At 34.4% G+C, this 14,146-nt stretch overlaps 1 long non-coding RNA gene across 1 annotated transcript; it reads left to right on the forward strand.

Annotated features, from left to right (window-relative positions):
• The first annotated feature begins 413 nt into the window (after positions 1–413).
• Positions 414–4,689, forward strand: LOC148878685 (uncharacterized). The gene is made up of 5 exons (XR_016102529.1): positions 414–513; positions 757–805; positions 3,929–4,034; positions 4,257–4,315; positions 4,530–4,689. It is a non-coding gene; the product is annotated as an uncharacterized LOC148878685 (long non-coding RNA).
• Positions 4,690–14,146: the final 9,457 nt, after the last annotated feature.

A 14,146-nucleotide genomic window follows, 5' to 3' on the forward strand; every position in this document is an offset into this window, starting at 1 on the left:
AAACCCCACATTTCCAAAATACCCAGGCATACAATCCCACAAGGAAATAAGTACTTAAAAACTCTAGGATAGTTCAAATTTTCATATACAGGGTCTAAGTGATAGTCCAAGAGGTTCAATCGTCCAGGTTGGAGTCTATTTGGGCCCTGCTTGATTTTACTGGTAAGAAGTACTTATTTTTATAAGTACTTAAAAGAAGTGATGGGACCACATATTAAGTAGAAAAAAAGCACTTCTACCTGTTTGGTAAATAAGTCAAGTATAAGTGTTTATTAAAAAAAAAAAGTACTTAACAAATAAGTATGTTGAAGGTGGTTTTTTAAACACTTGTTGAACAAGTGCTTATTCAAAAACTCTAGGACAGTTTAATCTCTTAAAAATTTCATAATGACCAAACCACCCCCATAAATGGAGAAAACCCTTGTCTTCTCCATTTGCCCAATTCGAGCAGGGCAGTGGCAACAAGATCTCAGAGGGAAACCAGCAACGACTTTGAATACAAAAAATCAATTGGTGGGTGGGTCATTTTTCAGTTCTAGTCAATCATCTTCCTTCCCAACTTGTTTTTTTTTTTTTGGGAGATTGACCAATCAGCCCAAATCAGAATTTTATAGCCCCATTGTACAGGGGGAATGCATCCTAACCATGAATTGATGCCAAATTCACGGGCAGGATGTGATTTATTCTCCGTTTTTTTTTTTTTATTTGACACTTTCTTTTTGCGATCTGAGATGTTTCTTGCGTGTATTGTCTCAGATCTAAAATCTTTCACGGAATCTTACTTGAAACACGTAGACCACAATAGGTAAGGCTCCCTCAACCTCACTTTGGTTGTTTTGAGTTTTTTTTTTTTTTAATCTTCTTTCTTGTATATGCTAGTGAAAGTAAATTTTTTTATTTTTAATTTTCAGTAATATGAATTGAAAAATAATGCATATTATGAACAACTATGATTATTTTCTCATTATTGTGGAATATTACAGAAATATTATGTAATTATTTGAGATTGTTTTGTTATGTTCTTGCATATTCTGAATTTTGCTTCATTTTTTCAGGAATTTTGATGTGAATATAATTGGTAAATATCTGAATTTATTTTGTTTTGTTCTTGCACATTCTAAAATTTGCTTCATTTTTTTTTTCTGGAATTTTAATGTGGATAATTTGTGAATATGTGAATTTATTTTGTTATGCTCTTCCATATTCCGAATTTTGCTTCATTTTTCAGGAATTTTAATGTAAATAATTGGCGAATATGTGAATTTGTTTTGTTTTCAGTTTTTAAATCCTTATTGCATTCTTGTGGTTGCTTCATTGTTATGTTCTTTATTTTTTATTATTAATATAAATAAAAATTATTAACCTACTTGTTTTTAAATTTCTCATTGCAATTTTGTGCTGTGTTTTACATATTTTTTTTATTAAACTGAAATTTCATTTATTATTTTTTTATTTTTAACATGAAGAAAAATTGTTATCCTTTTTAATTTCTCTTTGCAATTGTTTTACATTTTTTTATTAAACCAAAATTTCATTGAAATTTTTATTATTAATATGAATAAAAAATATTGTCATACTTTAATTTTATTATTATTATTATTATTATTATTATTATTATTATTATTTATTGTTATTATGTCATGATCATTATTGTTATTATTATTGACTATTGTTTATTGTTATTATCATTAGTATTAGTGTTATCATCATCATCATCATCATCATCATCATCATCAATGTTTAAAAAAATGACTTGGAATTGAAACTATACTGCCCATCGATTTATGGGTCAATAGTTCGACCATCTAGTTCGAATGGATGGCTCGTTCTGACAAAAAAAAAAAAATTAAAATAAAAAACAACAAAAAAATCATTGAACGGGTCGATGGTTTGATCACCCAGGTCAATGGGTCGACCGATTTTACAAATTTTGGCCAAGGATCGGGTTTGGGGTAAAACGGAACCAGTTTCTTGGACGGTTCTCGGACTGAACGGTCCGACTGTCCAGGTGAACGATGGTCCAAAAGCTAAAATTGTTTATATGTGTGAAAAGCATTGTTTATATGTGTGGGATGAAATGATGGCTAAAATTGTCATTTATGATAAAATAAGCACTAGTGGGAATAGTAGCTCACCAAACATCCTCACCCCAATAAGTTCTTAAAAAACATAATAAGTGATTTGGCAAATGGGTTACCAAACAACTTTAAGTGGTTGTTAAAGTAAGCATTTACAATAACCACTTGTGCAACAAATGCTTATTTCAACAACCAGTCAACCACTTAATCACCAAACGTAGCCTTGGATTAAGAAAGGTGGAGCTTTAAGGACTAACACTATCACACTACACTCAGACTAGGCTCGAATAGGACTTGCGAGCTTGACAAGCTCAGCTTCAAAGTATTCAAATTCGGTTTGATTAATAGACGAGCTATATATAGAGCTTAAATTCAGTTTGAAGCTTGAGTTGGGCCAAGCCGAGCCAAGCCGAACTCAAATAGCTTGTGAAAAGCCTGGTTCGTGTTTACCCCTAGTTACAACTAGGTACAAAGAAGTTGGTTATTGATCGTCTTACTTGTTGGAATTCAACTTTTGAGATGTTGTCATGTGCTTTGAAATTCAGAGAAGTATTTCCAAGATTTCAAAAAAGGGAGTCAAACTATGACTACTTCAAAATGTTGAAGAATGAGAAAAGGTGGAGAAAGTATATGAGTTACTTGAAGTATTTAGTGAAGTTATCAACATCATTTTTGGTAGTGACTATCCTACTTCTAATTTGTAACTCAGTGAGATGTATAGGGTGAAGGAAATTCTGAACTCAAAGTCAATGGAAGAAAACGATTTCATTCGAAGGATGGTTGGGAAGATGAAAGGGAAATTTGATAACTATTGGGGTGAATGTAATCTATTAATGGCAATAACTTCCATCTTGGATTCGAGGTGTAAATTGAGGTTGATTGAGATGTGTTTTATAGAAATAAATTTAGAAGTTGAAGCTAGGAGGAACATTGAGTAGGTTTGAGGGGCTTTATGCTAGCTTTATAATGAATATTTAGCTACTTATAATGCTTTTAGCAGTGTGCAATCCTCCACTAAAGGGAATGGTAGCAATAGGTCTTATGCAAGTTCTCGTTCCAAATCTCAGTCATCAACAAATTCGGGATTGTCAAAATTGATGAGTTATGTAAAGAAAGTTGAGACCGTTCTCTCACCAAAATCAGAGTTGGATATGTACCTTTAGGAGGATATTTATATTTGGGAAGAAGAAATGTCATGTTATGAGTTTAATGCTTTGGAATGGTGGAAGACAAATAATTTGAAATATTTGGTATTGTCAAAGATGGCAATTAAGATTCTTGTCCTTCCAATATCCACATTAGTTTTAAAAGCTACATTTAGTGTTGGTGGTAGGGCAATTGATTTTTATTGAGCATCTTTGGATCTAGAGACTATTCAGGCTAGGATTTGTGGAGGGGATTGGATTCGTCTCTTTCATGGGGTGAAAAAAAAAACAAAAGGTATATTACACTTAATTTCTACTTGTTATTGCTTATTGGTATACTATTTATTTTTTGCTTTGATTTATTGTTCATCAATTATTTAATTTTGATCATTTTTTATGTTTTGTGGGTGAACAAAAAACCTATTGAGATAGTTCTACCCATTTCTTAATGATGCCTTTCAACTTTGGGTAGATTGTTTGAGCTGCTTTATGGTTAGAATGGGCATTGGAACTTGGAAGATCAACACTATAACTTTTTTGATGTTTTACTATTATGGTTTTTTGGTTCTTGTGAGATGTTATTTGATGGTTTGGTTTGTTTATTAAAGAATGAACCATTGACTTAATCCTAGAAACAAACTATTGAACTTATTGCAAATCCAATTATACTTATGATTCCTCAGTAGTTATAACTTTAATGTATAGATCATCATTTAGCTGAGGAGATCTTGAAGAAGATGGAAAAGATTGAGGATAATGTCTATCAATTAGCAGCAGCATGGAGATTTTAACCTTACCCGACTTTGAGAAGGTATGTTAAATGTGATTTACCACTTCTACTAGCAGTTCAAAGATGCATTGGCTTAGAGGCTATAGCAGAAATGGTTGACATGCGACATTGCAACCATGTGGTTGAGCCTAGGATTCTAAGTTTATGTATTTGACAAAATTTTAGGGTGTCTCTTGTGAAGCGAGAATACTCTAGAACCCCAGAAACCCATTTCTTTTTAATGTAAATATTTTCCGTTTGCAGGCTTATGTACAACAGCTTCTTAGGAGCCGGTGGTGCAATGGGTGGAAATATCAGTTTCGGTGAGGTTTTTTTTTTTTTTTTTTTTTTTTTCAGCAGCTTTTGAAATCATAGTTCTTTCCAAGTTCCAACATATTAGAAACAAAAGTTCAGGAAAACAAGTGACAAAAGATCTTAATTTTGGTTCTTAGTCCATTTTGATGGTGATCTGTTGTTACTTCTGGACTGGGGTCCATGCAAGCAAAATTATTATAACTGTTGTTGTCAATTATGCAGGAGCTGCGATGTTCGACATGGAGTATTCAAGGTGGTTAGAGGATGCACGCTCTAAGTTCATTGGTTTTAACTTTTACCTAGAGTGTCTCTTGTGCTAAATTTTAGGGTGGTTTAATGAAACATTCCAGATTTTTAAAATATTTTAAGTGGTGGTGAATAATTTAGTGAATGGTTCTGATTGGAAATAGGGGTGTAAACGTATCGAATTTGAATCAAATAAGGCAATATTCAAATTCGAATTCAATTAAAAAATATGATATTCAAATTCGATTCGATATGCAACGGATATTGAAAATTAATATTCGAATTCGAATCCAATTAAATATTCAAATATTCGATTCAAATTTGACCAATTAATTATTTTAGGTAATTAATAAATATATAAAATAATATTTTATTTATATACTTTAATTAGTTTATATATAAATTATATAAAACATTTAAATATTTTATATGTCATATATAAGAATTAAATAATAAGTCAAAATTAAATATTTATCGAATCGAATATGGTCATATCCAAATTTGATCGATTACATATTCGAATTATCCGAATTCGATTCATTTATATCAAATCTCGAATTCGAAATCAGGTTTTTAAATAACGTTAACACTCCAAATGTCTAAAATCAATGTTTATTATATCATTGTTTTATGCCATGTTATGAGTTGAACTGTATTAAAGCATATATATCAAACCTTATTGCAGAAAACTCTATTTTAAATACTGTTAGTTTTGCACTTAGTTCATCATATAAGTGCACTAAAAATAAATTTTTGGATTTTAGTCCTCATTGAGAAAAAGAATGGATACTAGCATTCTTGGACCCAACTAGGGAGACGGGAGATAAATGTTGCAAAAATCATCTATCAAGTCATAACTAAAAAAAATCAATGGAGTTTTACCAGCCTACCTATGTCACTACTCATAGAGAAGGAAAGACAAATGATTGTCTGGTTTGAGACAAATGGATATGGAATCTTTAGACATAATTGTTGTATGAATACCTGCTAATTTGCCTTTTAAATTGGTGATTGGGACTTTGAGAGAAACCTCTTCGAAATACAGGTCCACTAGAAAGCTTGAATAGGTTCGGATCATTATTGAATTTGAACATATAGATTCTTCATTCGAGCCGAATTTGAGTTTTACATTTCCAATTTGAATTGAGCCTATCGAGCTGAGCTCGAATACCCAAATATTCGGCTCTCAATACGGTGAAGTCAGGGAGATAAACAATGATGTCTGCACCTACGTCATTTGTATATCGTGAGATCGATAACGATGAACAGTATTTTTTTTCAATTATCTGAATAATTATTATAAGGGTAGTATAGGAATTAAAAAGAGATTTCAAAACCTAACGGAAGGGGTTTTGTAATTTACCCTAAAAAATTTGCCCCTTCTTTTCCGCTTTCTCCTGTAACCGGAAGCCCCGAAAGGCCAAAAGTAACAGCTTCAACAGACAACACTTCAGTTTTAAAGTTCTAAACGAACTACCGCAAGCCTCTCTCTCCATCTCTCTTTCGTTTCTCTCCAATGGCGTCTCAGAGCAGAAAAGGAGGGAAAAATCGCAGTGGTGAGGAAGGCGTGTTAGCTAGGGTTACAAGTACAATAACTCAATCATCCATCGTTCAACAAGGCAAAGTAGTGGCGTCTGATGCAGCTTTCGTAACGAAGAAGCTCCTGAAAAGCACCGGAAAAGCAGCCTGGATTGCCGGAACAACATTTCTTATTCTGGTTGTTCCTCTCATCATCGAGATGGATCGGGAGCAGCAGATGAACGAGCTCGAGATGCAGCAGGCAAGCTTGCTCGGGACCCCATCGGTAGCGCCTCAGAAGTGATGATTACTCGTCAGGGTTCAGGTTGGAGATATTTCTTCATTCTCTTTGCCTAGAACTTTGTTTGCCGAATCGTGTTTCAAGGGTTCAGTTCAGACTTCACACCCCTATCTTGGGATGATTAAGGTTTAGGGTTTTATCAGATCGAGGTTATTGATATGTGATTCAGTGGAAAGCGTAAGCTCATTTTAATATTTTTTTCTTTCATTTCTGATTAAAGTGGGCGTAGCAACTCTTTTTACTTCTTAATTCGATTTGGTGGATGTTTTAGCTGATTGCTGAATGCTGAGTTTATATTCTTCAATAAGTTGGAATTTACTCCAAATTCTGATCCCCAGAAAATGGAAGAAAATATTTAACACCTAAAGCAAGGCTTTACGTATCTTTCCCTACTGGACAGGAATAGTATTCAGACTTCATCCCATTAAACGCTCCACCCGATGCTTTTATTGGCTTCAGTCATTTTCTTTTAGTTTCTTGTGCATAAGTATCTCCTTGAAGGTACATGGTGAATTCTTCATACATTCATCTCTTATGTCAATTAATGAAATGTCCAAGTTGGGTGGGACCGTGGGAATTCTACCATCTCTTAACTCTAATTTCTGTAATTATGAACTAACACGAGTAATAAGGAGGAAGGGCCCCTCTTTCGGGCTACAACCATCTTTCGTTTTTGCTCGACACATCTCCATGTATCCCGATCATGCAATTCACCGGGCAAAATTTTGTTATGTGGTCACTGTCCATATAAGATTGGGTTATGAGTCATGCAATAAGTAACATGAGGCCTTGAAGGTGAAAATTAACAAAGCTCTTTTTCATGTGATTATGTCTTACGCAATTCTGCCCTAGCATTCTTTTAGTTTAGTTAATTTTCTTCTGTTTCCCTTAACCAAGTCAATAATTGAGACTATTTTAATACATATTTCAGGCCTTGTGCCATTTCCATATGCTTTCATATACTGAAATGGTTTAAGTTGAATGACCTTTGGATATCCATGCATAGGGAATTACTCTTAGTGCCCACATTTAACTCAATGACCATGATTGCGTCTGATTGATTGGTCCTGCCCAGTCGCTATGTGGTTAGTAATTTTCCTATTTCATTAAAAGTATGCTCCCTCCATTTTCTTTTTCTTAGTCTCCTGTATTTGCCCTTTTTTCAAGCTTATGTGGACCAATGTGTTCAGTATGAGTTGCTAATTGCTATCCTCCAATGGTTACGTGGAAGGAGAAATGGAGAAAATGTCTATCCTCAGCTAGGAGCGGCCAATTTATCAAATTCCAAAGCAGAGACGTTGGTTGCATCAGAATTAAGCCGTTGGGCTTGTTTTTACATAGTTTATTCTTGTTATTTTCAGAAGGAGAAAAAACTTTAGAAAATAACTAGAGTAGCTTGATAGTCAACTTAGGTTTGTCCCAAAGATTCTCTCTCAATAATCTTAACAGGAATATCTAAACAATCTTGTTTCTTCCAACCTACCCTCAATCAATCCAGAGATTGCATGTGCCTCTTAACGAAGGAGGGATTACTTTAAACTTCGATGGAAGTGCTGCAGGCAATCCTGGTGTAGCTGGGATTGGGGGTGTTTTGAGGGACGATCTGGGTAATATCTGTTGGGTTTTCAGTGGCCCAATCAGTTATGCTGACTCAACTAAGGCTGAAGTTATGGCTGCTCTCACTGGAATTAGAATAATAAAAAGATTGGGCATTCAGAACTTATCTATTGCATGAGATTCTACTAATACCATTAAATGGCTGAAGGACAAGGAGAGGGGGGGGGTCCTTGGAGGTTGAGTCATTATCTGGCTGAGACAAGAGATTCCTTGGAAAATCTAAACACAAACTTGATGTGGATACTGAGGGAGCTGAATCATATTGCAAATGAATTCAGCAATAGTTTTCCCCCATTGTAATCTTTTATTTAGCTGTTTGGGTTTTCTTTCTTCTGTGTAGTACATCTGCTCATCTCATGTACTCCCTGTTTTTTTAATGAAATCTGGTTAACCTTTTTTCAAAAAATAAAAAAAGAGTCAACTTGGGTTAATGAATTCAACCAAACATTGCCCCAGTTGGCAGGGTTTTGATACATACTCTCCTCTGCCATTTGACTCAATACAAGGACATCTTAACGTTGCCTGAGCCCACTTAGGTTGCAGAGAAGGCTTGTCTTATCTCCAGAATAATGTTCACTCTAGGCGGGATATTTTGAAGAGGATAAGCTTTAATAGAAAATGAGTAGAACATAACACAGAATACACAAAGATTCTCATTATACCTGTACCTTCTTTTTATTCTTTTCATCAGATGACTTGGGAGATTAATAATGCCCTCTCCCCTCAGCACGCTGAAAAGCACCTCTATTTCCATTTTTACAAGTTAATGAGAATTCAAGCTTTGCTCTGTTTTATTTGCTTTTCTGAACAAGGTTCCATTTATCTTTTTCTTTGTTTGGTAGGACAGCTATTATTCAACCCAAGGGCTAGAATTGGGTAGTGAATTAGTGATCCCTTTTTTGATAAGTGGATTTGGTAGTGAATTAAATAATCTCTCTCTCTCTCTCTCTCTCTCTCTCTCCCTCTCTCTCTCTCTCTCTCACACACACACACACACACACACACACACACACACACACACACAGACATAGACACATGTATACAGAAGGTTTGACTGAATTCCATGTATCATCCGCGATTATTTTCTCACATATCATTGACCATGTAGCCTATGGCAAGCTCGTCTATGATTTTTTATTATACTAACCTTACCTTATGTGAACTTTTTAATTTTTTGCGCCATGTTACTCTGAGCATCAGAGTAAGAAATTTGTGTAAGATATAATTTGTTTCTTATTTACCATTAATAACACCTGCATTTTCACCATGTGCAATTACATCCTCTTAGGTCAGAGATATTTAATCTCTTTGACTTGCATTGTTATAACTCTCACATCTCTTCTGTTGATTGGTTTGAGATACCTGCGTCTTTTTTTTCCTAGATTAGTATTTTTTTTGGTATTCCTAGATTAATGATTGTCATTTTATTAATACTGATAAGAGACTGATATGCACATATTCATAAAAAAAAGGACTGAAGACCTTCTCTATTTGTTGGGCTCACAGTTTATATCCAATCCCTCCATATAGGGTTCCATGCAGGTCAATAGGTCATAAAAGTTAAATCCAAGTAGCGTATATCATTTATGGTTAATACTTGCACACATGCATAGCATGTATTCTTACACTAGTGTGTATAATGTATACACTGTTGGCTGATCTTTGAATCCATCTAAAAGTTTTACGCAGCTCTCTCGATATAGTTACTTGATCTCTCATGACATTCCTATATTGCCACAAACCTTGAATATTGTTGCGCAAGCACCTCACTACTGTTTTGGAGTCTCCTTCCACCACCGAATTTCTGAGCCTAAGAGTCTTTTCTAGCCTCAAACCTTGTGCAACAGAATAAAATTTCTGCATCTTGTTTATATGTTTATTACAAAAATAGTCATTGAAATTCTTTCATGAGGCTTTGATAATACCCATACTTGTCAACTTATGCAAATGTAAATTGGTAATGGAATATGCCGTTTAATGTTTGTGCGCCTTTTTTTTTTTTAAAGTAAGATTGGGACATAAGCAAAATGAAGTTGGTAAAGCTAGCAGGACTATTATTTGTTTATGGGGACCGATTTACACACAACATTTTTGTTTTGGTAGGGAGCATAGATAGCCCTGGTGAAAAGAAAATACAAAGGATGCCCATGTTAAAGATGGAGAAATTTTAATTCACAAAGAACACTTTCTCTCTCAAATCACGGAACATTTTGACTAACAATTACGAATATGTAGTATGTACCCTCTACGAGAAATGGTATTTACCCTGTTCACTATATGTTGTTCTGAAGTTTGAAGTGGGGAATGAAACTATTATTTGAGGAAAAGTGATATAAAATTAGGCATCCATGTTTTTAATACTTCAAGTGTCTTGGTTGCTCAAGTCCCCCTGCCTCAGGAAAGTTACTTGTGGACCTTGGAGAAGCATAATCATAGTTGTTATTTTGGAAATTCCTTTCCTCACAAAGATACTGGTAAATCTAATTCTGCAACAGCATTTGTTGGCATTCCTAGTTTACTGTTGATGCCTTTGTCTTTTGCTTTTTTGGTTTTTAGCCCATCCTGATGCCACCTATTACTATGGTATCCGTCTCTCCTCCCCTTTGCCGCCCTTCAATAACAGAAACCTTTACCCTTATCCCTAACTCCACCACCAACTCTCCGACTCTGTCTCCATCATCCTCACCCAACAGCACAACTGCAGTCACCGGCTTATCGCTTTTACCTGTAATTCTGTAATGGTAGTGCTCTCCCGAACATCTGAATATGGGAATCTTTCACTCTTTCATTACTTCATCCTTAGCAATTAATCCCAAAGGCTTAATTTGAAAAGAGTAGAAACACAATTATTATACAGTACTCTCTCTCTCTCTCTTTCTCTACATATTTGTATTTATATTTCTTCCAAACTGAGCCTATTGATTTTTATTCGACGTATGGCACTGACTTAGTTTAATCGAACTTGATTTGAATGTTCTCGTTAGATCCGCAACGTGGATTGTTACCGGATTCTAATATATATATATTTATTTTCTTTTTCAACCCTGATGAGGCTATCGGATTCGAATATTGTTTTATGGAATGCGATGATGGCTGTATCCTGCAAAAATAAGGTTCTAAGTATCGGTAAGTATCGCATCGGTTTTGGTGACAAGTGATACTGATACACAATACACGGTGTAATACGTCATGCCATTTGAACATACACTATTTAGTCTATTTTAAAATCTTTTTTTATTAAAATTGCAATGCTGCAATTGATTGGACACTAAACCAAGTCGTTAAAATCTAAATGATAATAAGTTTTATTTAATTTCGACAATCTAGTGTCACATATAACCCAAACAAATAATAATGTATTTATGCTTAACTAAAAAATAAAAGAAATAATTTTAAAAATTAGTATTTTATAAATGTTGGTGAAATGAATAATCAATCAAGTCTACATTTATATAAAAAATGATTTTTATTTTTAGAAGATTTATAAAAATAAGAAAACTTAGAAAAAATATTTTAGTAATTAAAATTTATAAATTTGCATATGGTATGTATCTTGAAAATTTTAATAGATCTTATGTATTTTGAAGTTATGATTATATATTTTTATAAATGATCAGGTAACATTTTAATTTACATTAAATAACAACATATTTATTATTTACATAAATAAAAATATTATTTGTAAAATTTTTGATAACTTAATATTAAGTTGAATCTATCAAATCCACTAGGCTACCTTTATGGGTTTAGCTAATTGATAAACTCTACCCTTACTGTTTTCATATTGTCTTAAACTACCCTTGCTGTTTCTTATAATTGACATCGTCGTCAAGTGCTAATGGAATGAAACAAAATGCCAAATTTGCCCTCACTATTCCTCAAATTTTCAAAATAAAACCCAATTGGTAAAAAAATTGCCCTCCACTATTCCTCAAATTTTCAAAACAAAACTCAACTGATAAAAATAATTGCCCTCCCCTCTTCCCTTCCATCTTCCTTTCCCACTGTTTGAACCAGCCTTCACCTAGGGTTTTGGTCTTTGACATATATATAGATGAAGCCACCATGCCTTTGTATATCTGTTGCAGCTCCTCAGCCAAAGACAACAAAGGAGGGCATGGGATGGGGGGTTTAGTCACTTTGCTCCACAACTACTACTATTAGTGGGTGGAAGTGGGTCATTCTCTTCCGGTCCTCCCTCCAACATAATGCGATAAAATTGGACAATCATTTAATTTATGGGTCATCGGAATGGGCTAGCTTGTTGGGCTGAGTAGCCACCGTACTCGGCCACCGTACGCCCACCCGTGCCCTAATAGCCACAACCAGACCTGTTCATGGGCCGAGTAGTCTGACGGCTCGGCTTGGCCCGGCCCACACCCCCGGCCGGGCTTGGTCATATAATTAGGCCCACAGGCCTGACCTCGGGCCTAACACAGTAAGCCCAACTGTGTTTTGGACCAGGCTCGGGATTTGTCAAAAAAGCCCGGCCTGACCCGACTCAGTATTATATATTTTATAAAATATATAATATATATTTTATAAAATATATAATATATATTTTATATATTATATAAAATATATATTTATAATTATATATATATTTTATTCTTTTTTTTATAATTTTAATCTCTCTCTCTCTCTATTCAGTCGCTTCAACATTAATAATAGTAATAGTATAAGCTAAATTTCGGGGGCTCGGGCTTCGGGCTTTTTATGAGAGTCGGGCTTGGGCCTTAAAAAAAATTGTTAATACACAGTAAAAGCCCGGCCCGGCCCATGAACAGGACTAACCACTACACATCTCTATTATGAATTGAGAGATGTGTGACTCCAATTCATTGCGGGTAGAGAGAGGGTAGGAAAAGTGAGTAGAAAATCCCGAGTGAGGAAAAAGAGTGTCGAGGGTTTGGTCGTTTGCTTGCTCTTCTAATCATGGTTGACTCAACTTCAAGCTTCCCTTCCCTTCCCCTTCTTATTAGCTAAATATGTTGCTAGCTTCAGTAATACCTGATGTTTTTGCTCTCCCAAAAGATGTGTCCTACTACGACAACATGATGAGGAAGGGCAAGTACTGCATTGGCCCGAGGGGATACAAGGTGGCAAGCCCCAGAGTTGTCGAGGCACTCTATGTAAACTGTGTTCCTGTGTTGACTTCAGACCCTAAAGCCCAAAAATGGTGGCCTTACTTACTCTCGCGGAACTCACCTCACTCGTCTTTCCATCCAACAGGTCATCACCAATGCTGTTAAATCCACACCCTTCCCTGTCGATCACAAGAGCGGAATCTACTTGACCCTGACGTCCAGCGATGTTACCGCTCAGGACTTCTGCGTGGCGGTATGTGGGTTTCACTACTTCATGTTCCTGTCCATGGTGGGGTATTCACTACCCTACGCTTGGGTGGGTATGGAAACGACGAGAGGATAGAAAGGAATCAGAAGGAGAAGGGGTTCTTGTCATTGTCGCTTTGTTCTTCGTCTCAAGGTTGAAGATGATGAATAGTTTACATGAAGGGTATTTTAAGAATTTTAAAAATTACCGGTCATATGATGTTACATATGAACGGAGTGTGACAGAAGTTAAAGGCAATGGAGGTGTTAGACAATTATCAGAAACAATAGACAGAAGTTAAGGTAATGGAGGTTTTAGACAATTAACAGAAATGTAAACAATAAGGGTAGAATTAATCAATTAACTAAGGGTAGTACCCTTTAAGAATTCGCCATAACAATAACCACACAATGATGATAATAATAATAATAATAATAATAATAATAATAATAATAATAATAGTTTTATTATTTTAGTAATTAAGATTTATGAGTTTGCATATGATATGCAGCTTAGAAATTTTAGTTGGTATGGTATAATTTTAAATTAATTATATATTTTTATAAATGATTAATTAATATTTTATTTTACATTAAATAACAATGTATTTATTATTTACTAAAATGAAAACATTGTTTAAAAAAATGTGAAATTTTAATATCAAGTTGATATTTTTGTTAATATTAAAAAAAATAATAAAATAGAAAATAATTTATTTGATAATTAAAATATAATAATTGAATATATTTTGTGTCTTGAACTTAAAACACATAGTAACATAATAATGGCTTCACGTATAAGTATATAACATTTGTAAAAGTAT

The sequence above is a fragment of the Nelumbo lutea genome, chromosome 1 (genome assembly GCF_056320005.1).
Source record: "Nelumbo lutea isolate HS-2025 chromosome 1, American lotus-T2T, whole genome shotgun sequence".
NCBI lineage: Eukaryota > Viridiplantae > Streptophyta > Magnoliopsida > Proteales > Nelumbonaceae > Nelumbo > Nelumbo lutea.